The sequence below is a fragment of the Triturus cristatus genome, chromosome 7 (genome assembly GCF_964204655.1).
Source record: "Triturus cristatus chromosome 7, aTriCri1.1, whole genome shotgun sequence".
NCBI classification, from domain to species: Eukaryota; Metazoa; Chordata; class Amphibia; order Caudata; family Salamandridae; genus Triturus; species Triturus cristatus.
In genome coordinates this window covers 1,789,632,264-1,789,655,970 of record NC_140590.1, presented here as the reverse complement: position 1 = coordinate 1,789,655,970, position 23,707 = coordinate 1,789,632,264, and the positions used below count along the sequence as shown (strand labels likewise).

The 23,707-nt window shown below is 44.1% G+C and overlaps 2 long non-coding RNA genes across 3 annotated transcripts in view; one reads left to right on the top strand and one right to left on the bottom strand.

Annotated features, from left to right (window-relative positions):
- The window catches only part of LOC146813135 (uncharacterized), a 210,602-nt gene that overhangs the window by 14,151 nt on the left and 172,744 nt on the right, over nt 1-23,707 (bottom strand). The window lies entirely within an intron of this gene.
- Nucleotides 1,596-23,707, top strand: part of LOC146813137 (uncharacterized) — a 102,042-nt gene continuing 79,930 nt past the window's right edge. For both annotated transcript variants that reach the window (XR_014966958.1, XR_014966957.1), the window contains exon 1: nt 1,596-1,937. This is a non-coding gene — a long non-coding RNA (uncharacterized LOC146813137). The remainder of the gene's footprint in view (nt 1,938-23,707) is intronic.

The following is a 23,707-nucleotide window of genomic DNA, read 5'->3' as shown; positions in this document are numbered from 1 at the left end:
ACGCTCCGCCCCTGTCAGAAGGGGCGGGAGTAGGAGACAGATCACGTGACCCAGTGGATGATCTGAAAATAAATGTGCCGCACTGCCGGGCATCGACCCACCGTGCGTGCTGGCTCACCAGGCGGGCGGAGCAGCTAGGGGCTGCTTGCCTTGGATCGCCCGTAAGATAACCCATTTATTGTCATACTTATGTTGTATGAAATAAACCTGCAGCAGTTCTTCACCCACAAAGAAAGTGTCAGTGTATTCATTGGGTGACGTCTGTGCATGCGTGTTGATTGAAGCGGATGACGGTGTGGTCACTATGCCGCTGCCCGCGTCCCACGCAGTGGGACATCAGCAGGGCAGCTCTCTAGTGGCCGCCCGTCGCAGCCTTCCCCCTCCCCCTTCTCCTGCCTCGCAAGGGAGGCCACGCCCAGGGAGGAGATCTCCCAGTAGGTGTAGGAGGAGCCGGGCCGTTGGGGGGGGGGGCGAGGCTAGCCCCCCTACTTAGGCGTGCAGCTTGCCCAGTTCCTCCTCTGCTTCCCGCGCGCCGCTCCAACTCGGACACGCGTATTCCCACCCTTTCCGCTTACCCTGCGTGACGGAGACAGCGCGTTATTGGAAGGTTTTTAATGTTTTCTTTTGCGTTGCAGGCGGAGTTACAGGGCGATCTGGAGGCAGACGGGTACAGTAAGGGTACCTCTGCGACAGGCGGTACAGTAAGGGTACCCCTGTCCGGCACAGTAAGGGTGCCCGAGCCAAGGTCCACGAGCCGAAGGAGGTTCTGGGAAGACCGCGACGGCGCCCCGTTAGTCCTTCGGGCGGTTGGGGGGCCTGACCAACCGGGGGTGTGCCACAACACGCTCCGCCCCTGTCAGAAGGGGCGGGAGTAGGAGACAGATCACGTGACCCAGTGGATGATCTGAAAATAAATGTGCCGCACTGCCGGGCATCGACCCACCGTGCGTGCTGGCTCACCAGGCGGGCGGAGCAGCTAGGGGCTGCTTGCCTTGGATCGCCCGTAAGATAACCCATTTATTGTCATACTTATGTTGTATGAAATAAACCTGCAGCAGTTCTTCACCCACAAAGAAAGTGTCAGTGTATTCATTGGGTGACGTCTGTGCATGCGTGTTGATTGAAGCGGATGACGGTGTGGTCACTATGTATATTAAAGCTTATCCGTACCCAGACCTCTTTTATGTTGCTCGATATAACTCAATGTGAGGTAATTTAAAAATTGAGTATATCCATAACGTTGACTTACTCGTTGTGCTATTCATAATTTCGCTGGTTGATTCTAGCAAGATGTTTTATATCTCTCTTGTTTTTAGTGTTAGGTCGTTGTTGACGCTTCACCTGATAACATACGCTGGTCGTATAAGCCAGCCAAATATAATAGCAAAACTCGTATCGGGGTATCTCTAATACAACAAGACTTTAAATATGTTGTCTCGCTATCTCGAAGATTAAAGGAGCCTAAGATAACCTCCCGCTTACCTCTTGGTAGAGTGACGGCCTCCTTGCACGTAGGTAAACAACTTCCGGGTCAGAATACTCGGAAGTGTGGCCGGATCTATTTGTTTTATACCAATCACGGCCCGAGGTTAAAAGTCACATGACACGCAATTTTACGAAAACGAAGAAGTGGAGAGCTTGTGATTATAATAAAAGTTGTTTTTGCAAAGTTCATATTATTATTGTTGTAAATTATCGCTTCTTCCTGATATTTTTTACCAGCCTCAGGGAGTTTCTCAGGTGTATCCTCAAGTTTCTTTGATGATTGCACCCCAGGGTCCTGAGGTCCTTTCTCGGATTTCGCTGTATGCAAAGGATTCGAGGAGCTGTGAGTCTTCGACCCTCTTGCGATCATTGGCGGCATTGTGGCATCCCGAGAGAGAGTGCAGCATCCAGCTGAGCCCTGGATCCAGGAAGAGCAGCGGAGGAGCCAACAGGTAAGATGTCCATGGATTAGTGAATATCACCAAATGCGTTTTCCTGCAGAGAGTAAATTGTAGGCAGCCCGGATCAGTTTTGTTTAAGCCACACCCATATATCAATCAGTCCGGGAGAGGTTAAGGGGTCTGATTGGGACAGGAGCACTGCTCAGCCAACTACACTGCTGCCACCTTGCCTCTAAATACATAGTGATTGTTGTCTGATTATTTGATAAAATATTCATTTAAACATTTTGGTCCTCATTTAGGTTTTAGAGGTCATTGCACATTTCCTATTTTGTGGAGGAAATTCTAAATGTGGAATAGGATTCACTGGCTGATTTCCCATACAGTAACACTCTTATGTGGGAAGAAATTGAGCTGTGTGTTGTACTTTGTAGTTTTTAGGGTCTCCTTCAAGAACTGGTGCACTTTCAGCATCCTCCAACCTCTGTGGTCCTTGAATACAAAGCAACATCTATTATCTTTTCAACCATTACTTTTTCTTTGAAAGTCCTGGAACTTGTAACATCTATGTTAAACTCTCATTAAGTGCATCCCTCTAACATATGTTCACAATACACAAAAATGTAATTTGTAATAAAATGTCTTCATTCATTTGCTGGCACATTTCCTGTTCTGGTTATCAGTCTTCCAAAGGTGCTGATGTAAGTGCTTGCTTAGTCTCCTCCTTTAAAGGTGGCGTTTGATCTTACGTTCAGCTTCTAAATTGAAAACATTAAGGAAACGTATCTTTTTACTATTTTGGAATTGAACTGTATCAATAAATGGTCATACAAAGTTTCGATCATGTCTGAGAAGTAATAAGCCAAATAGATACAAGGTGACAGACCAGGCTGGTTGTGCACAATGCTCCGGCACCTGTCACCTTTTTGTGCCTCTGATTACAAATCCTCCCAACGATTTAAACAAATGGAGGTGCACCAAACATAATATAAAGTGTCAAAAATATTTTCTTTCTTTTCATCTTTTATTTCAGTTTCAATACTGTGCACAACGACAGCCAACGTGTTTCGTTCCTCAAAACACAAAAGTTCTTGGAACTTCATCAGGGCTCATTAGTGATAGAGAAATCTGTATATCTCGTACGGTATTTCTAAAACGTTCAAATTCGTCTCCGGATAATGTATGATAACAGTCCTAACTGGTCATTCTTTTGTACATAATGATAAAAGTTTAAAATTGGTAATAATAGACGTTCATGAATAGAACAACCTTTAGTATGTAACCAGAATGGGATACAATTAATCCCTATGTAGAACTTGTTCCGAAGATCAGGGTTATTTTAGAATATCAAATAAAGCGACCGCCGTGATAAGTAGTCATGTCTCCTCAATCCGACACCCAAAGAAGTCACGTGACTGGTTACATACTAAAGGATGTTGAGGTCATGGGGTCTGCATAGGTGTTCTGTAATGTCTGGAGCTTACTGAGTAGGGACTTGTTGATACTGGCATAGAGGGCGTTTCCGTAGTCCAGCCTGCTGGTGATGAGTACGTGGGTGACTGTCTTTCTTGCCATGCAGGGGATCCATTTGAAGGTCTTACGGAGGATGCAGAGGGTTTCAAGACAGCTGGAGGTGACAACGTTGACTTGTCGATTCATTTAGAGAGGGAGGAGTTGAGTACGATGCCGAGGTTCTTGACGTGGCCTGTAGGGGCCAGAGGGCTGCCGAGGACAGTGGGCCACCAGGTGTTGTTCCATGCCGAGGGGTTGGTTCCGAGGATGAGGACTTCTGTCTTCTCTGAGTTGGGTTTTAGGCAGCTGTTGCTCATCCATGTTGCGATGTCCTGCATTCCTTCCTGGAAGTTGAGTCTGGTGGTGGAGTCCTTGGTGAGGGAGAGAATAAGCTGGGTATCGTTGGCATAGGAAACTATGCTTAGGCTGTGCTGTCGGACGATGGTGGTGAGGGGAGCCATGTAGATGTTGAAGAGGGTTGGGCTGAGTGATGATCCCTGTGGTACTCGGTAGTTGATTTCTGTGGGTTCGGCGAGGGACGGTGGCAGTCTGATCCTTTGGCTCCTGCCAGTGAGGAACGATCTGATATATTCGAGGGTGGAGCCTTGTATGCCGGCGTCGTGTAGTCTGTCTGTGAGTATGCTTTGGGAGATGGTTCCGAAGGCTGCTGACAGGTCAAGTAGAATCAGGGCTGCAGTGTGGCCCTGGTCAAGGAGGGTGCAGATGTCGTCAGTGGCAGTGAGTAGGGCGGTCTCGGTGCTGTGGTTTCTTCGGAATCCAGATTTAGAAGGGTCTTCATATGTGCCTTTATGTAGTGTGATAGAACAAATGCCTGTTAAGCTTCTTCAACCACAACCTAGATAACTTTCATTCCATGGTGATGCATATTCCAAATGAAAATCTCCATAAATTTGCAGTGACAAATAAGTACTATAGTTCATGCCAAAAGTTCAAGAATCTTCCGGAACTTCTCCAAAACATGAATACATGCACATTAGTTTGATACAGGAAAGTTTTGTACTGGTGATTAGTCATGACTGTTGGGAAAATTTAAGTTAGAATCAGAAAGCATGCACTAGACTAGAAAATCCCACTTTCCTCATGTAGTAGTATTCTTTAGTCCTAAATTATTTCTACATAATGACTAAAAGCAAAACCGAGGGGACCTGGCCATCAGGGAATTGGATTGGAAGCGTGTTGTGGTTGCTCAGCTCCATCACCGGGTATTTTGCTGATACAGAAGCTCATCACCTGTGGTCTTTGAGGGATAAAATGGCCACAGATTGCTCAGATGAAGCAGAGACACATTCCAACTTGCTCCCTATAGCTGTATGGGAGACTTCTGTGGTACCTGCTTGCAGAAGCGCTGGGAAGCTGTTGCACTGCCATTTTGATGAGAGTTCGGCTCACTGGCTGCTCCAGTAGTTTATACGGGACATCAAGGAAAAGGTCTCTACCGTCTTCAAGAACATTAAAGGCTAATTTCAAGAGGTATAGAAAGGCATCATGGAAATGAGCTCCCGTCTCCCTGAGCTTGAATCCACAATGGATGATCACTCCGATGAGCTCCACACAGCAGAGTAGAGCATTTCCATCTTTGAAGAGCAATACTAAGCTCTGGCCCTTAAGCAAGAAGACCAAAAATTAATTTCAAGAGAATTAACATCCGAATCAGGGGTTACCGAGTGGTGCAGAAGCTATCAACATTTCAAAATACATCCAAAACTAGTTTAGCATGTCTGTGACTGGCCTGGGGACTACACCCACAAGACCATTCCTGGAGGCCAATGAAAGGAAAGTCCTTTGGACATTCTCACCTTTATTTAGGAACAGGTTTGGCATACATAACAATCTACTGTGAAATGTACATCTGCAACCTGCATGAGGTGTGCTCAGGCTATATCTCGTTTAACATGGAATAATGCTTGAACTCCAAACATTAGTGATTTGCAAACAGTACTCAATATAACATTCAAAATGCAAAATCCATTTGCAGCCGAGAATTATTTTATTCCCATGCAATAGACCCACACATGGACACTTAGGTCAATCAATCAATCAACCAGGGGTTTGTAAAGTGCAGTACTCACCTGTGAGGGTCTCAAGGCGCTGGGGGAAGGGGATGAGCTCCGGATCAGTCAAAGAGCCAGGTCTTGAGGTCTTTCCTGATTGTGTGCAGGGTTGGGGAGTGTCTGATGTTCACGGGTAGCTCGTTCCAGGTCTTGGCTGCGAGGTGGGAGAAGACTCTCCCGCCTGCTCTTTTTCTGCGGATGCGGGGGACCTCCGCCAGGGCGAGGTCAGTGGAGTGGAGGTTCCTCTTGGGTACTTGGAAGGATAATCTCTCATTGAGGTACTTGGGTCCGATGTTGTTGAGGGATTTGTAGGCATGGGTGAGGAGTTTGAAGGTGCTTTCTTCTGGACAGGGAGCCAGTGGAGGTCTCGTAGGTGTTGGGTCATATGCTCTTGGCGTGGGGTCGGGTCTGGCAGTGGCATTCTGGATGGTCTGGAGCCTGTGTAGGAGACATCTGTTGATTCCGGTGCATAGGGCGTTGCCGCAGTCCAGTCTGCTAGTTATGAGCGCGTGGGTGACGATCTATCTGCAGTCGGGGGATCCATTTGAAGGTCTTGCGGAGGATGCCCAGGCAGTTGAAGCTGGTGGAGGCGACGGCGTTGATGTGGCGGTTCACGGAGAGGGAAGAGTCAAGGATGAGGCTGATTCACAAAAGTAATCTGAGACAAAATCCAAACTTTATGACTTTCGGTATTCACAAAGTTCATTTAGGAGTAGTAAAGTTAAAACCAAAACATAAGTTTAACTGAGACAAAGTCCTAACTTTACGACTTTTGATATTCACAAAGTTAAATCGGGAGTTTGTTTTTTTGAGTTAAAAAAATTAAAGTTTATTGAGCTAAAGAAATAAAAAAGAAAAAGAGAAAATGAACCAAAAGATATAAATGCAATATGAAATGAAAACGCATGGAATCACATGAATTCATGTCTACATCATCAATAAAAGCAGAAATGAATACAAAGTTATGAAATATGTCTGGTTATTTGTTAAAGATATAACAACATATTACTAATAAATGTAATAAATATATTCAAACAATGCTAAAAGCAGAAAATGGAATGTCAAGGAGATTTACAAATTTTAATCGGCACGTGTGTGTGAAATCTTAACATGACAATCAAGAAAATTTGTAACAGGAGACCATATTTGTAAACGTTTTACAGCAAGAGACGCAGGGTATACATAAGCTGTATCTAATTTATGATAGTGACAAACTGCAAACTACCAAGCCTGGAAGGACAAGTCAAATAGGGATTTTGAATGTTTGGCAATGTGCTGAAAAGCTACCCTCAAGAGTAAGTCTAAGATTTGCATGTTTACTTGGGAGTGAGACCAGTCATCCAAAAGAGAACCCGAAAAAATATTAGAAAATGAAAGGGGTACAGGAGAATTAAAAATTGGAGGTACTTTGTCTCCAGACACGTGTGTCCAAAAATCATGTACGTAAGGGCAAGTAAAAAGCATATGTTTTAAATCAGCATTTATGAAGGAACATGACCAACAAGTATTGGATATTTCAGAGTTTATCTTATGAAGAAGTGCAGGGAAAAGGAGTAATCTATTGTAAATAAAGAAGAGTGTTTGTGGAGCGTTAGCTGATCTAGAAGATTTTCGTATTTTGGGCCGAAATTTGTTTCATAAAGGGATGAGCCAGGTTACATCCAAATCCATTCCCGGTCCAGTTCCACTTTAGTTTTGTCTCGAGGAGACTGTGATTTGTGCAGACAAGCACATAAGTTGGACGCTTTAGAGCAGGTGCTGAGAAAATCTCAGGAAATACTGGTAGAAGAGATGAACAAAACAGGAGTGTGAGCAGTTTGATAAAAAATTAGGTTTAATGCGTTACAGAGTACCTGATATTTAGTACTAAATGAGGGAGGAAAATCAAAAATAGCTTTAGCCTGTGGAAAGGATAGGATTGCATCCTTCTGGAATGAGTTGGTTAACCCAGATAAGACCTTTCGGTCTCCAAGATTTCCGGTATATAAGTTTGCCATTAATCAGTATGCGTTTATTATGCCAAATGGTGGACTGTAGGAGTAAATCTTTATCAGTGGAATTGTCTGACAAGGAACAACCTAATTGTTAGTGAATTTAACTATGGAATTAGAAAGTTGCTGGGGTATTCGTGTAAATGATAAATATTCTTGAAAAGAGAAGGGGGCGAGGTATGAGTGTTCAAGAAGAACCCATAAAGGAGAGTCCAATGAACAGCCAATTAGCCAGTGAGATGATTGACGTAAAATGAAGGCTCGGTGGTAGGTAGGAAAGTCAGGAAAATTAACACCACCTTCTAGCTTAGGACAAATAAGTTTTGATAGTGACAGACGGACCTTCTTTTTAATCCAAAGAAAAGACGATAGCAAGGAATCTTCTTTTTTTTTAAACTGTTTGGCGTATGTCAATTGGGAGATTAGAAATGGTAAAAAGAATGATCGAGGATAACATCATTCTTATTATGTCTAATCTTCCCCACCAAGAAAGAGATAAAGGGTGCCATTTGTCTATCGGTGAAGATATCTTTGAAGAACATTTATCAAGGTTAATGGAGATTGATGATTTGATTGATGTGGAGAAGTACATGCCTAAGTATTTTATGTGTTGCGAATTCCATTTAAAGTTAGCTGCTTGGAAGTCATCTTTGAAAGTAAATTTAGTGAAGGGCAAAATTTTGCATTTATCATTGTTGAGTTTGTAGCCAGAGACAGCGGAATAAGCCTTTGTCTCTTGAAGAAAGTTAGGAAGTGAAGATTAAGTTTGTGAGAGAAATAAAAAAAAAACATCTGCATAAGCTGCTAATTTAATACGAGGTTTCCCAGAAGTAAACCCAACAATAGCTGAATTTTGGAAAATAAAAGGCTCTAAGACTAAATTGAATAAAAAGGGGGATAAGGGGCAACCCTCTCTAACAACTCTTCCAAAGGTAAAACAGGAAGATAGGTCGTTTGCAAAAATTGCCGCCTTAGGAGAAGAATATAGAAGAGAGATGAGAATTATAATTTTTGGTCCAAAACCAAACCATTTAAGAGTGGAAAAAATAAAAGGCCAAGAAACTCTATCAAATGCTTTTTCTGCTTCTAGGGCAAAAGCTGATAAAGATTCAGAGATATGAGATGATTTAGAAAGAACATTTTAAAAAAAAGCATCTCTTTTCAGTTAGGTAATGGCCTTTTACAAAACCAGACTGTTCCCTACCCAAGAGACCAGGGAGAAATGGTTCTAATCTTATGGCTAGTGTCTTTGAACTTTATATAATCGATGTTTACTAATGAAATTGGTCTGTAGTTCTTACAAAAGAGTGGGTCTTTATCCTCTTTGGGTATGAAGCAAATTAGGGCCTCCAAAAAGGAGCCAGAAGAATTTCCTGCTTGTGAAAAGGAGATCAGTAATTTGTGTCATTTAGGAAGGAGCAGCTGCGAAAAATGCAAGAAAAACTTCAACCGTAAAACCGTCGCTTTATCTTTTTTAAGCGTGAGTAAAGCAGTATGCAATTCTTCCGAAGAGATATCCAATTTCATAAGATAAAAATTTAAGGAAGTGTCAAAAGACTTGTCAATGGAAGACAGATAGTTTAAAATAGAGTCATCTATAGGTGAAGAGTCAATAATATAATGATTCGTAAAAATTAAAAAATTCCTGCAAAATCTGAGAGTCTTTACATTAGGGTAAGAGGTGATCATCAAGCATCAACTCAATGTTGAATTGATATTTTTTAACTTTAAGATAATTTGCCAACAATTTTCCAGACTTGTTCTGGCCACCATAGAGTTTTGCACTGAATTTGAGTAATTACAAAGAAGCATTGTGAGTGGATTCCTTGTTGAATTTAAGTTTAGTAGCTATAAGCTCGACTAAACATTCTTCCGACTAATAGGAATGCTCCAATCTCTTATCAATGAGAAAAGATATGTGGTTGTCTTGCGGGCATTGTGATGTCTTTTTGGGAAATAAATGATAATAAAATCACGAGCTGCAGCCTTAAAGGCATCACATACTGTGTGGAAAGGGAGAGTGTCTGATTCATTAAAACAGAAATACCCCTCAAAAAACACAGTGAAAAAGGAGGTAAACACAGGATCAAGTACAAGTGAGTTGTTAAATCTCCATCGTCTAGGGGTAGAAGATGTATGAAATATGTCTAATGATATAAAAACGGGGGCATGATCAGAAATCAGTATAGAACCAATTTCCGCAGAATGGGTGGATTGAGTGATATTATGAGGAATAAAAATGTAATCAATACGTGACTGTGTCTTATGAACTGGGGAAAAGTAAGCGTATTCCCTCAGGGCAGGATTTTATAACCGCCATGCGTTTATCAAGTGTCTATGTTGAAAGGATTGTGGAAATGATTTATGTGCTTTAGAGGGTATGAAGGAAGTGACAGAGTGTCGGTCTATGAAGGGGTCTATAATCTTATTACAATCTTCAGCTAAAATGAAGTTATCGTGGGAGTACAGCATCAACACTGCGCAAGATGAGACCAAAAGATGGAGTCATTTGTAGTTGGGGCATAAATATTAAGTAAAGAGAGTGGAACCTTCCCAATCAATAAATCTGTAAATAACCAGGGTCCCGCATCATCATTCTTTCAGGAGACAAGTTTAATATGAAGAGATTTGTGACACAAGGTAACAACACCATTATGCTTACCATCCCCTGGGGAAAAAAATACATTACCAACCCAGTCTCTTTTCAATTTCAGGTATTCAGATTCTGTGAGGTGCAACTATTGAATCATTGCTATGTCAGCTTTCAATTTAGACAGATGCATTAAGACACGTTGCCTTTTAATCGGTGAGTTCAGACCTCGGACATTCCAAGAAACAATATTCAGTGACATAAATGAATAATTGAAAGAACCATTTGAACAAGCCCAGACAAAAGATTAACTTGTTGTAAAGAAGACCACACTATCATGCAAATGAGTAAAAATGCAACATAAAGAAAAAAAAAGGAAATGTTGAAAATGGAAAATTTGAGAAGTAGCAATTAAAGAAGAGAAATATCAAGTGAAGAGAAGGAGGGGATAAAATAAGAGGAAGGATAACAGAAGTTAAGAGAGATCGAAAAACATTAAAAAAACACATACCTACAAAAAGTCCCAAAATGAGGTTGAGAGGGGGAACCACATGGAAGAACGTTCTCACGAAGGTGGGGCATAAAGGTGACTGGATATTACATAGTGCGAGACAACAGGATAAGCATGCAATGAGGAAGCTCATAGGAAAAAAGAGGTAAAATTAAACTATGGATTAATAACAGGAGACTCACAATATAATCAGGGCAACATGAAGGGAACGCAGCTGGAGAAAAAAGAAATCACACTATTAGAAAATGTGAAAAATAGAGATAACAACATCCATAAAGTAAAGCAATATAATCAAAAAAAGTGAGAAGTTGAGGCACCAGAGGTATCCATAGTTTCAACTCTACACGGATTAAGAAAACTTTTCAGCTTCTCAGGATCTTCGTAGGAGGTTGTTTTGTTTCTGTATGTGACCTTAAAAGAAAGGGATGGAAAAGGCCATATCTAGCACCAAGAGCAGGAAGATCCAGCCTCATATTAAGAAACTCCCTACGACGGTCTTGAGTACTTTTAGCAAAGTCGTGTGAAAAAAACATCATATGACCTAACCATGAAAGACGGTGAGTTTTTAGAAGCTGATAGAACTGTATATTCCAAAAAATACAGAATAATGCCTCTTGGACGGTTGGAACCAGAAGGGTCTACATGTTGACGCCCCAATCTATTGCACGCTGAATGTTCAAAATAGTGTCTGTAGGTAGACCCAACACTTTAGGTGGAAAGGATTTGAAGAAGGTGAGAGGGTCCGCACCCTCTCTGTTCTTTGGCAAGCCATAAATGCGCAGGTTATTTCTTCGATTTCTATTTTCTAAATCCTCAACGTGCTTCTGTAAGGAGGTTACTTGTGATTGAAGAACATGAACTTTACTTTCAGTTGCGTTGAAAGAGGAAACACTCTACTCCACTGCGACAAGTCTCTCATCTAGTTGTGACCATTGTCAGAAACTGATGTTTAGAGTTTGTCTCCTCCATAAAGGGCTTGAAGGCACGTATTTCCTCCAATAACAAATCTAGCGAGATGGGAGGAGGTGACTTTGCCAGGGAGGGATGGTCTTTTTTGAGGTGTTTAGGATTGGCTTTGGCAGAATTTGCCAGAGTGGGTACCAATGACGGCATAGGTGAGGGTGCGCCAACCTTTGATTGAGAAACTGAGGCAGACTCCATTGCAGCAAGCTTTGTGAAAACCATAGAATTTTTTATGAATCTGCGTGTAGGAGGTGAGGTAGAGGGATTAAGCCTCCGTAATCTCCCCATAAACTATGTGAGGAGAGTGTTAAAAGAAATGCAAATTATTGTAATGAAGCAAGATTAGCAGGAGCGTCAGAAAATAGTGAGCAATACAAATTTAGAGAAAAAAAATGTAAAATACAGTCAGATAACAATCAAAGTGTTAACGTTCTTTGTAATAGGAGGAACAGTCTCTGTTGTTGATAAAATAAAAAAAGATACTGCTTGCTTTTGAAAGTAGATGTATGTCCACAGAAGAGTTAATAATAAGGAAACAATAATGAGGCAACTAGGGTGCTCAACTTCAACACTGCAACAATGATGGTTGTAGCAACTGCACTCGTGAAGGAGAGAGTGACGGTCGTTTTAAATAAAGAAGCGCTTCACACTTGCAGCGTTCATGTGACTGGTATCAGCAAGCTCCTGCCATAAAGAAAGTTGAAGTGGACTATGGCATGCTGAAGGGAGCCCACAATATCTCAAGATGCCAAATGATGAGGGAGAATAGATGCGCCACTTCAGCACTGTGAGGCGAGTGACTGCTGCAGCCGCATAATAAAATGACGGACGCGTCTGAGGCGGCAGTAGCAGTGCAGAAATACCTGAAGTAGGTCGTTGCTGGTGTGCTGTTTGCACTACCAGATGATCGTTGGGCAGTTCATGGACTGAAAACCGCACTTCAAGAAGAGAACGGGTCACGGGACCCCGCAAAATACAGCCTCCACTGGTGCCTTTGCGCCAGAGCAAACAGAGCAGCCGCCATCTTCTGTGGGCATCAAGCCATCCCCCTCCTCATTTAGGAGTTTTAAAGTTAGGATTCCTAACTATACTACTCCTAAATGCACTTTGTGAGTACCGAAAGTCGTAAAGTTAAGATTTTGTCTCAGATTACTTTTGTGAATCGGGCCCCCAGGGCCTGGATCACAAAGGTAAACTGACACTTTTGTGTATGTTTGCGATTGTTTGCTATTCATATAGGGATTTACCAGCGGTATCTTGATGAGTACAGACTCCTCTTCTTACGTGGGGAGACTCTGCACTCATAAAGATACTACCCAAAAATCCCTTTGCAAATAGCAAGCCATCTTAAACTTATACAAACATTTTTTAAGCTCTAGTAAAATTTTCAGAATAACAGCAAGACATGACACCATACATCTTAATGGCAGGGATATACAAAGAAATAGCAATCACAGCAAATCGTCTCACAGCCAGTCTTATCAGTTATTATTTTCCTATATACTTTGTCAGCAAAGTTTACCTGATCAAGCAACAATATCTCAGTCAAAAACACAGAGCAGGTCACCTCCAACATAACGCTGGGCTCCCCAGAAGTTCTCCCCGTCTGATGACTCGACAGTGCCCAACAGTTTAACAGCGCAACCCCACAGATCTTATTCAATGTCTTTTCAGTGTTAATACGCCTATGCCTTCTCATCGTTACCTGCAGCAGCATCGGCCCTTCCAGTCACATTATCATTTGTCAGCAAATGTGTCTTATTCAATGCCCAGAAGTTTTTAGGACAACTGTGTGGTGGAAGAAGTTCGCTATAGAGCTCTGTTTGCGTACTGCAGTACACCATGTCCCTGGACCAGTCTGCGATCGTAGGAACCGGGCCTTTCGACCAACATATCGCCACTCTGCGCCTAGCAATTAACATACTCATATCTACCAATCTACGATCTGCTTTAGCGAGTGGCTTGCAGTATCACAGCAAGGTGAGCAGGGAATCAGGTGTGAGTTGCATATCTATAATGACTCCTAACTCTCTAAACACTAGGGCCTAAAAAGCATTTATCCCAGGACATAACCACGCTAAGTGTAAAAAATCCGCTGTTCTTTCTTCACAGCGGTCACACTTAGACGTGTCCCGCAGACCATATCTACATAACCTTTCCGGCATGTAGTACACCCTATTTAAAAATTTTAAATGAATGAGCCTATGCCTTCCATTTAGCGAGATCCGCTTCATTTTTTTGCAGCAATATTTCCAAGTTGCGTCATCTAATTCTTTCTCTAAATCAGTTTGCCAAGCAAGCCTTGTCTTGGTGTAATAGTTTTCTCAGTACCCCAGTGCTGATTTATAGATTTTGGACACAATGTGGGTTGGTGTGTCTGCCTTTATTGTGCCTGTGAGGGGTGCCACTTCCGGTGGCTTGTTTAAATCGCTGCCTTAGATGTCCGCAAGTACATGCCGCTTTCTATGAAATTGAAATCTGTGCAACAGTGTTGTCCCAAGGTCAGGCTTCCCATGTCTTCACCTTCCCCTCAAGATACATATTGCCAATCTTCACCACACCCAAAGAGCCGAGCACCCTTGTTACACCCTTGTCACTGCAGGGAGGTAACCATTGACACCATTCCAAGGGAGCAAGCGGGGAGTATAGTACTGCCCCGGCTTGGAGCTTCAACAGGTGATGCCATGCATGCCTAGTCGCGTTTATGGAGTCTAAAATCCCTGTCTTGTGATCTGGCGGTGTAAATAACATAGCTGGTAGCGAGCACGATGAGTTTGCCACCTGTTCTATCTGAATATGTGGGATACCAGGCGAGCCATGCATCCTTTGATAGGCATGGACACTTTGTGCTGCCCTATAATACAGGTCAAGGTCCGGAGCACCCAGTCCCCAGATGGTAAGGGAGTGTAACGACATCCCAACTGACCCTGGCTTGCTTCCCCACCCAAGCTAATTTTATCAGAAGCGACGTTAGTGTACAAAAAAAGACTTCAGGAGGACCATAGGAATATTGGAGAACAGAAATAGGAAACGTGGGAGTACAAACATTTTCATGATTAAGATTCGACCCAACAGTGACAGCGGCGGTCGGATCCACCTCTCTATCCCATCCTCCAATTTACTGATAGCTACTCCATAGTTCTCACGGAACACTACATCTGAATCAGTATGAATCTTGATTCCCAGGTATCTCACCAGGTCTGTTGTCCACTGCAGCGGGTAATCCAGCGAAAAGGGTGCAGTAGCAGGAGTAAGGGGGAAAATTATTGATTTCGACCAATTCACCCTGAGTCCCGAAATCGTGCCGTATTTCACTATTTCCCTTAGTATAGGAGACAGATTAGCCTCGGGATCTCTAACATAAAGCAACGTATCAACAGCGTATGTGTAGACTATCAGATCATACCATGGGCATCTTATACCCCTTCGACTATGATATTCCCGCAATGCACAAGTCAGTGGTTCCGCTACAAGCGCATATAAATCGGAGATAAGGGGCATCCTTGCCATGTGACCCTGGTAATATGTATTGGGTCAGTGACTAAGTTGCCAATTTGTATCCTGGCAGATGGAGAGTTATACGATACCCCCATAATTTGTAAGAATATCCCTCCGAGCCAATCCTTGTCAAAACATGCCTCATGAACAGCCAGTTAACCAAATTGAAGGCCTTCTCTATGTCCAGAAATACCGCCACTGTCTGTACATCCTGTCTAGTATGCTGTATTGCCCCAAATACCGTTCTCAGGCTATTAGTCAGGTTCCTGCCAGGTACGAATCCTGCCTGCTCTGGTGCCACTAGAAACGGAACCAGTGGTGCCAGTCGAGTCACCATTATCTTGGCATACAATTTGGTGTCAACATTTAATTAATAGCAACAGGGGTCGATATTAGGAGCAGTCAGACGGGGGCTTATTCGGTTTCAGTATAGCCACGATTACCACTTCTCTCATCAAAGGGGGCATAACGCCATCTCCTCAAACAGCGTAGCCAGGTGGGAAACCAGTATGTCCTAAATTCTTTATAGAAATTGACTGTAAGGCCATCTACCCCGGTGGCACTGCATGATTTCATCCCTGCTAACACAGATACCTTTTCCTCCTTTTCCAGCGGGCGCATTAAATACTCATGATGTTCATTTGTTAGCCATGGCAACTTAACATGAGTCAGATAGTCTAGCATTTCAGTCTCCACACATGCATTCTGTAAGTCATATAATGTCGAGTAATACTGTTGAAACAGCGCAGCTATCTCAGTATCTTCCCTCATGACCTCCCCCTCAGCACCCCTGATTTCCGACACCACTATACTTCTTGGAGCTTTTTCAGGAGTGAGGCCAGGACTGCGCCAGGGAGCTCACCTTCCCCATACGTACGTGCTGTCGCGTATTCACCTAAATGCTTAAGTTCAGTGTCCGCTGTATTGTGATATTCTTCTAACAGTGTTTTAAACGTCGCTAGAACAGTTTCATTCGCTCCGTCTAACAGTTGGTGTACTAGCGCTTTAAGTGAATCCTCCATATCAGACAGTATCTGTTGGAGCGACCGAAGCACCACGGAGTGTTTAGACATTGCAATCCTCCGGAGATAAACCTTAAATGTTTCCCAGATAGTTGCAAATGAGTCCACCGAGCCAACATTACAAGTGAAGATGGTGTCTATAGCCTCGGCTATTTCCAACTTAAAGGCCATATCTAACAGTGAATATGGGGGAAAACACCAGGTGAAAGGAGGTATATGCTTCTGTGGAGTGTCTACCACTAAAAGTATAGGGGAGTGGTCCGAGTAGGTGCGTGGGAGAATCATACAGTCGCGTGTACATGTATAAATGTCCCGTGAGGCCAGACAGTAGTCTAGCCTAGTGTGCAAGTCATGGAATGCAGAGTAATGGGTATACCCGACCTCATGCGGTTTCTGCTGTCGTCAAGCCTCATGCAGTTCTAATTGCCTCATTGCATCTGCAATAGCCCTGGCTGACGCAATGGTGCAACGTTCCGGCCCTCCCAATCTGTCAAGCTGTGGGTTCAGAACACAGTTAAAGTCGTCTCCCCAAAGTTGATCTCTCCCCATATAGTGTTGCATTGTTTCAGTGAGCATAGAATTTCAGGTTATCATAATTAGGGCCATAGACATTAACCAGAATCAAGTCTAACCCCTTAACCTTGCAGCAGGATATTGCAAATCTGCCCTCCTGATCTGTGGCCAGTGGCTCCAGCGTGAGATGGGATTTAGGGTTCACTCAAGTAATCACCCCCCTCGCATGTGTTGTGAAGCCCGCCCCATGTATCGTCCGCAAGAGGCTTCTGCTGCAAAACATGCGACTATTTAAGGGCATTACCTTCCTTACTGTCTTATAGTCATTGAGGCCCAAGCGTTCCACTTCAAGACCTGCAGTGTACTGTGTATTACTGTGTTGCATGCACTATTAATCAACATCCCATCTTATGTGCAATCAGTTGGATGTTAGACTGTGAGGTAACCCATGCCCTGCCGAAATGTACCAACTCTAAAAACCCAGCAATGTGTCAGTCTCAGGTACCTCCCCCCCACCCACGCCAAGCATTCCCCAACTTTGCAGTGGCGATAACTCCCATATAAACCCCAGATATCATAACAAATTCACATCAAACGTTGTTGTGTCAACAATAAGTGAGACAAAACTCAGGTTGTTGTGCACACCCGTGGGGGGGTGTTGCCTACCCCAACTGTAACTCAAATTTGGTGGGCTATCTGCCCATTACCGTCAGCCATCAGGTGTATATGGTGAATGAGAAACTTATACAACCATCTTAATTATGCCCCATAGCGCCTTTTTAAAGCGTTCTACCTCTCCCACCATACAGTCTACAATCTGACAACAGTCACAGCACAGGAGAAGTGCCCCAATCCTCCCATAATCAGTAGCTCAGTTCTCATCATAGGTGCCACAGCAGAGCATGCCACATCTTGTTCATATCCAAACCACCCTCAAATGTCCTCATCTTATCTGCTGGTCAGGATAGGTCACATGCTAGTTCTGATCGTCCAGAGTGCCTCCAGTAGCACCCTCCAAAGAGTCCGGTTCCGGGCGTCTGCACCACTCCTTTGACCACTCCTTCAGGGCTTTTTGCAGCACTTTGGGGTCTGTGAGGATCCTGGATTTCCCCTGCTTGTTCACCCGCAACCTCGCCGGGTACAACATTGCATAGTAGATATGTTGGTCTTGCGACTGACGCTTGAGTGGGGCAAACTGCTTGCGTGCTTCCTGCACTCAGGCCTTGAAATCCGGGTATTACAAAATATTGGATATCTCAAAGTGCAGGTACTGCTTCTCACGTGCCACTCTCAGGGCTGCATCGCAGTCCCTATAGTTTAATAGCTTAGCGATAATGGGCCTTGGTTGGGCCCCTGGAGCAGGTCTCGGGCCCAGCGAGCGGTGCGCTCTCTCTATGGCAAACAGTGAAGAGAACGTGTCAGATCTCAGCAAGGTGTGGAGTAGTTTCTCAACAAATAGCTCCATGTTCCCCACCTGCGTGTATTGTGGTAAGCCCGTAATTCGCATGTTACATCCTCAGGAAGGAGGCTCAAGGTTCTCTGGCTAATCTTGCAGGGTTTGCAGCACTCTACTCATCAGCTTTTGCGAAGTGTCCAGCTCTGTCTCTGCCTCTTCAACTTCTGTGACCCTGCGTTCCACCATATCCATCTTCTCTGCCTGATTACACATTCGCTCCGACATTCTATCAATCCTGTACGACAGAGAGTCCAGTTTTGCATCTGTAGCAGATAGACTGTCCTGTAGGCTTTTCTGCATGGCTGCGAGCATGACACAGTTAGCTCCCTCCACCTGCTCCGGCGCCTCCTCTTGCACGCTGTGACACCCTTCTGGCGTATTATCTCTGCTCTTGGTTTTCCGCTGCTGAAAGTTGAGCTTAGGTTGAGCCTTATCAACTTTACCCATTGTGATTGAGTGGAGTCTGCTGCCCCAGGTCTCTCCGCCATTGTACAAGAGGTGGCAGGCCAAGACTTACCCCCGGCTTCAGAGTGGTTATTCTCAGCCTTGTATTAGCTGCCTCAAAGGAGCTGTTGTCACCTCGGTTCAGTCGTCACGCCATCAGGGTGACTCGTTTTCCAGTCTGAGGCAGCCCCACAGTAGGTGCAGGAACTCGTGCGGGAGCTATCGCTAAGGCACCGCCCCAGACCATTAGGGACTCTGGGCCCCGCAGACTCACACCACTGCAGGTAAAAGTCTGGCATCAGGTATGCAGACAGAGAAGCAGGTGATCCTCCGCTGCACACCAGAACCCACTCTGTTCGTTGGGAGCCCCGTGCCCAGCATAGTAAAATCGCAGTCAGACTATATTACCGTCCGAGCCACTGCAACGTCCTGAGTTCTTCTGTAGGGCATCGAGCTCTTAGGAAGCATCTCCGTTAGCTGCTCGCCTCAGAGTATTCCAGCGCTCCCCGTAGAGAACCGGACCGTTGCACTGTATCGGGGCAATGGGCACCCAATCCTCATCGCAACTGCTCTGTGCCCCCATGAGCGGCCAGACATCGAAATCAGGGTGTCCTGAGGCGCAGGCCGAGTCTTCAAGGGGTGGACTCAGCTTTTACTGCTTTCCTCCAGTGCCCCAACTCAGGCCAATCACAGTGTCCCCGGTGTTTAGACTGCTCTGCCGTAATCACATCATGCGCGTTCGGGTCAGACGGGCCGGAGAGCGCGAGGCACCGCCCATGTTACCCAGAGCAATCACAGATCGTATTAGTGGGCCGGGCGCAAACACTGCGCTCGCTCCCTCGGCTACATCAGCAAACGCCGCAACATGCACCCACAGTTGTCATGGCTTTCAGTAGTTCACTCTCCAAGAGCTCCGTAGCGGGGTCCCCAGGCAACGTGCCTCTGACTCCATCTTGCTAGGCCTCGTCACGCAGTTACCGCCTCCCGAGTCCACACCACGTATCTTCGGCCACAGGGCGTCTCTGCAGTCGTAGATGGAGTCTAACGGTGCAGGACACGTTCCGATGCACAGGGCTGTAAACTTTCAGCAGAAGAATTTCGTTCCAATGCAGGATTTTTTATGAATATATGGATGGCTCAATGGAGTGCTCAATTTAGGGGGCCATCTTAGGTTCAGGCAAGCTCCGCCCCTCACAAAAGTGTATGTTTACTTAGTGAATCAGGCCCTTAGTTACTTTATGTTGTATATCACTAAGGTGTTATCAGTGATGTCATCACAATGCAAACATTCACCTACATGAAGGATTAAACTCAGGTCTGTGACTCGGGGTGATTGTTTGAAAAGTTTCAAAACTCCGTCCATCATTTGTTTTTGTGATGTTACTTGACCAATGATGTCATGACTGCTGTAATATGTGAACAAAAAATGAATGGCTGGAATGTTTGAATAATCTCAGCCACTGGTCCCAGTCCATCAATATTTTTTACACCGTGCCACCTAAGTTTGGACCCAGTCATATGCAAATCAGTCGTGACCCTCTTCTGACAGAGACAGCCCAGCCTGAACTGCCAGGCCAGCTCCTCCATGAACCAGTGTACAAGTAACCTAGGACTAGTTTCGCCCTAGTTAGGGCTAATTAACCAGGTATAGCTTGGTTCCAATGATTCAGTGTGAACAGGATCCACTTTTTGGCATACCAGTAAGACTCAGGGTGACCCACTAACATATACAAAATGGTGATGGATGTAATGCTTGAATTAATCTCAGCAATTGGTAATTATTTGGGGCCACTTTGTACTCCATTGTTATTTTGCACACAATGACACCTCAGTTTGGACTCGGCCATATGCAAATCCTTCTTGGCCCTGCTGCAATGGGAACAGTCCTGCCTGAACTGCAAGGTCCTACCTGAACCAGAACACAAGCAACTTAAGACTAGTTTTTCCCTTATTATGGTTCTTTATCCAGGTATAGATTTGTTCAAGTAACTAGTAGTAAAGTTACCTTTGTGAACACCAGAACGTTGTAAACTTAGACTTAAGTTTAATTAATATTTATTATTATAGCTTGGTTCCAGTGATACAGAGTGAACAGTACCCACTTCTGGGCATACCCGTCAGACTCATGGTAACACACAAAAGTATACAAAAGAATTATGAATTGAATGCTTGAATAATATTAGTAACTGGTAATTACTCTGGCTGTATCCCAGTCCATCATTATTTTGCACATCATCTCACCTCAGTTTGGACCCGGGCAGTTCTGCCCTAACTGTTCCAATTGGAGCAACCCAAATTGATTTAAATATGGCTAGGTCCATTTTTTAAAAAAATGCAAGCCATTTTCTTAAAGGTAAATTGAATGAATATGACAAAAAATGATAAATGTAGGTTCATTTTTTGAGAGTAGGCAGTGGTCCGTGGGACCACTCATTATTTAAAAAATGTTTTATCAAAATTCACAAATGGCAAAGGGCCCCCTATTATGGCTGTATGGATAAGGCGCACTAAGTACTCTTCTGAAAGGCTTAAGGGTGTAACTCTTATGACGCACTATATTATGAGGTCCCTTAAAGTTACTTACAGCTTTTTTTTTTCACGGGACGTGTCCTATTTTATTTAGCACACAGATTTTTCCTATTTCTTAATTCCTTTAAAAAAAAAAACATCTCAAACCGAGGTTTTTTTAGTATTAATTAGGGTGTATGTTGTTCGACTTATATTGCTGTGATTATAAATAGAAATAGTGAGATTGCCAACAAGGGATTTTACTTGAAGTTACTTAGTTCTATTTCTTTGTTATTAAGATTGAAAGTGTATTTTAGATCAATTATACACATACAATAAATGTTATGAAAAATGAAAAAGTACACACACGGGAATGATTGTGAATAAAGCACAAATCTTTTTATATATCAATCAAAATCAAGATAAGGGGGATACACAAGGGAACAATAAATTTCAGGCAGTGTAACATGAAAGATGGGTTAACTTAAATCCACATTTCATCGAGAAACATCTATTTCCAGGTAGTTTTAACAGAGATTAATTTCATAAATGAAAAGAAATCAGCTGTAATTATCAAATAATACGGAATTAGATGATGGTGTCGACGTTTCGCCACAGTCGGGAAGCGGAGCTTTTTCGAGTCTGATTCAAAACCTAAAAATAAAAAGACATCAAAACAAACGAGGATCTTTCATATACGGATCTCCATGTAGGAGTTATTTTGTCAACAATTAGATTCATCCAATACTGTTTGACAAAAATATATAAAAACGAAGATTGAGCTGTTTGCTCTTCCCGAATTCACGAAGGGTTATTTGTGCAAATATTAACTGTCCTGAAGATGGTCTAACGGACTTCTGCCACCAAGACCGAAACGTCGACACCATCATCTAATTCCGTATTATTTGATAATTACAGCTGATTTCTTTTCATTTATGAAATTAATCTCTGTTAAAACTACCTGGAAATAGATGTTTCTCGATGAAATGTGGATTTAAGTTAACCCATCTTTCATGTTACACTGCCTGAAATTTATTGTTCCCTTGTGTATCCCCCTTATCTTGATTTTGATTGATATATAAAAAGATTTGTGCTTTATTCACAATCATTCCCGTGTGTGTACTTTTTCATTTTTCATAACATTTATTGTATGTGTATAATTGATCTAAAATACACTTTCAATCTTAATAACAAAGAAATAGAACTAAGTAACTTCAAGTAAAATCCCTTGTTGGCAATCTCACTATTTCAATTTATCTGCCTAAGCCCTCAAGGGTTTATTGGGCTTACCCTTCACGTACTAGTGATTATAAATAGGCTGTGAATGTCTATTTATAATGTTTTGGCCTATTTGTCTCTTTAAAAAAGTTCATTTAAAAAATACCTAATGGTTTTTTATCTAGGTACACTATAATGAAACTTGTAATTGTAAATAATAATGTAATTTTTACAATCATGCTGCTATTATAGTGAACTCTTCTCTTTTGCACAAACACTGACGCACTTTGACTGATCTATCTTGCTGTGACTGTACATAGAGGTGCCAATTCCGATCCGGTAAAAAAATTCCCCGTCCGACTCGTATCCGGATTTTTTTCCGTCCGAATCGTCAAAGTAGCGTACAAACTGCCAAGTACGATTCGAACGGAAAAAAGTCCATACGAATCGCATTGGGAAGATTTCCCCACACGTCCTCGGGTCGGGAAAAGTCACCGACACGTCCCCGGGCGAGAAACCCACCGTGCGGAAAAATAAAGTCCGACTGCGCAAGTACGATCCCTCCCGTCCTCCCCATTTCACAACCGTACGCAAAAAACACCGTCCGAACCGAACTCCCATAGCAACCATGGAGACATGTGCCCGCATACGCGCCGAACACCCCACCACCCCCCGCCCGCGTATGTACGCCCCGAACCCCCACCCGTGTATGTACGGACCGAACCCCCACCCCAGCAGAGTATGTACGCCCCGAACCCCCCCCAGCCGTGTATGTACGCACCGAACCACCAGCCGTGTATGTACGCCCCCGAACCCCCCCCAGCCGTGTATGTACGCACCGAACCACCACCCGTGTATGTACGCCCCCGAACCCCCCCCAGCCGTGTATGTACGCACCGAACCACCACCCGTGTATGTACGCCCCCGAACCCCCCCCAGCCGTGTATGTACGCACCGAACCACCAGCCGTGTATGTACGCACCAAACACCCACCCGTGTATGTACGCCCCCGAACCCCCCCCCAGCCGTGTATGTACGCACCGAACCACCACCCGTGTATGTACGCACCAAACCCCCACCCCAGCCGTGTATGTACGCACCAAACCCCCACCCCAGCCGTGTATGTACGCACCTAACCACCAGCCGTGTATGTACGCCCCCGAACCCCCCCCCCAGCCGTGTATGTACGCACCTAACCACCAGCCGTGTATGTACGCCCCCGAACCCCCCCCAGCCGTGTATGTACGCACCGAACCAACAGCCGTGTATGTACGCCCCCGATCCCCCCCCAGCCGTGTATGTACGCACCGAACCAACAGCCGTGTATGTACGCACCAAACCCCCACCCCAGCCGTGTATGTACGCACCGAACCACCAGCCGTGTATGTACGCACCAAACACCCACCCGTGTATGTACGCCCCCGAACCCCCCCCAGCCGTGTATGTACGCACCGAACCACCAGCCGTGTATGTACGCCCCCGAACCCCCCCCAGCCGTGTATGTACGCACCGAACCACCACCC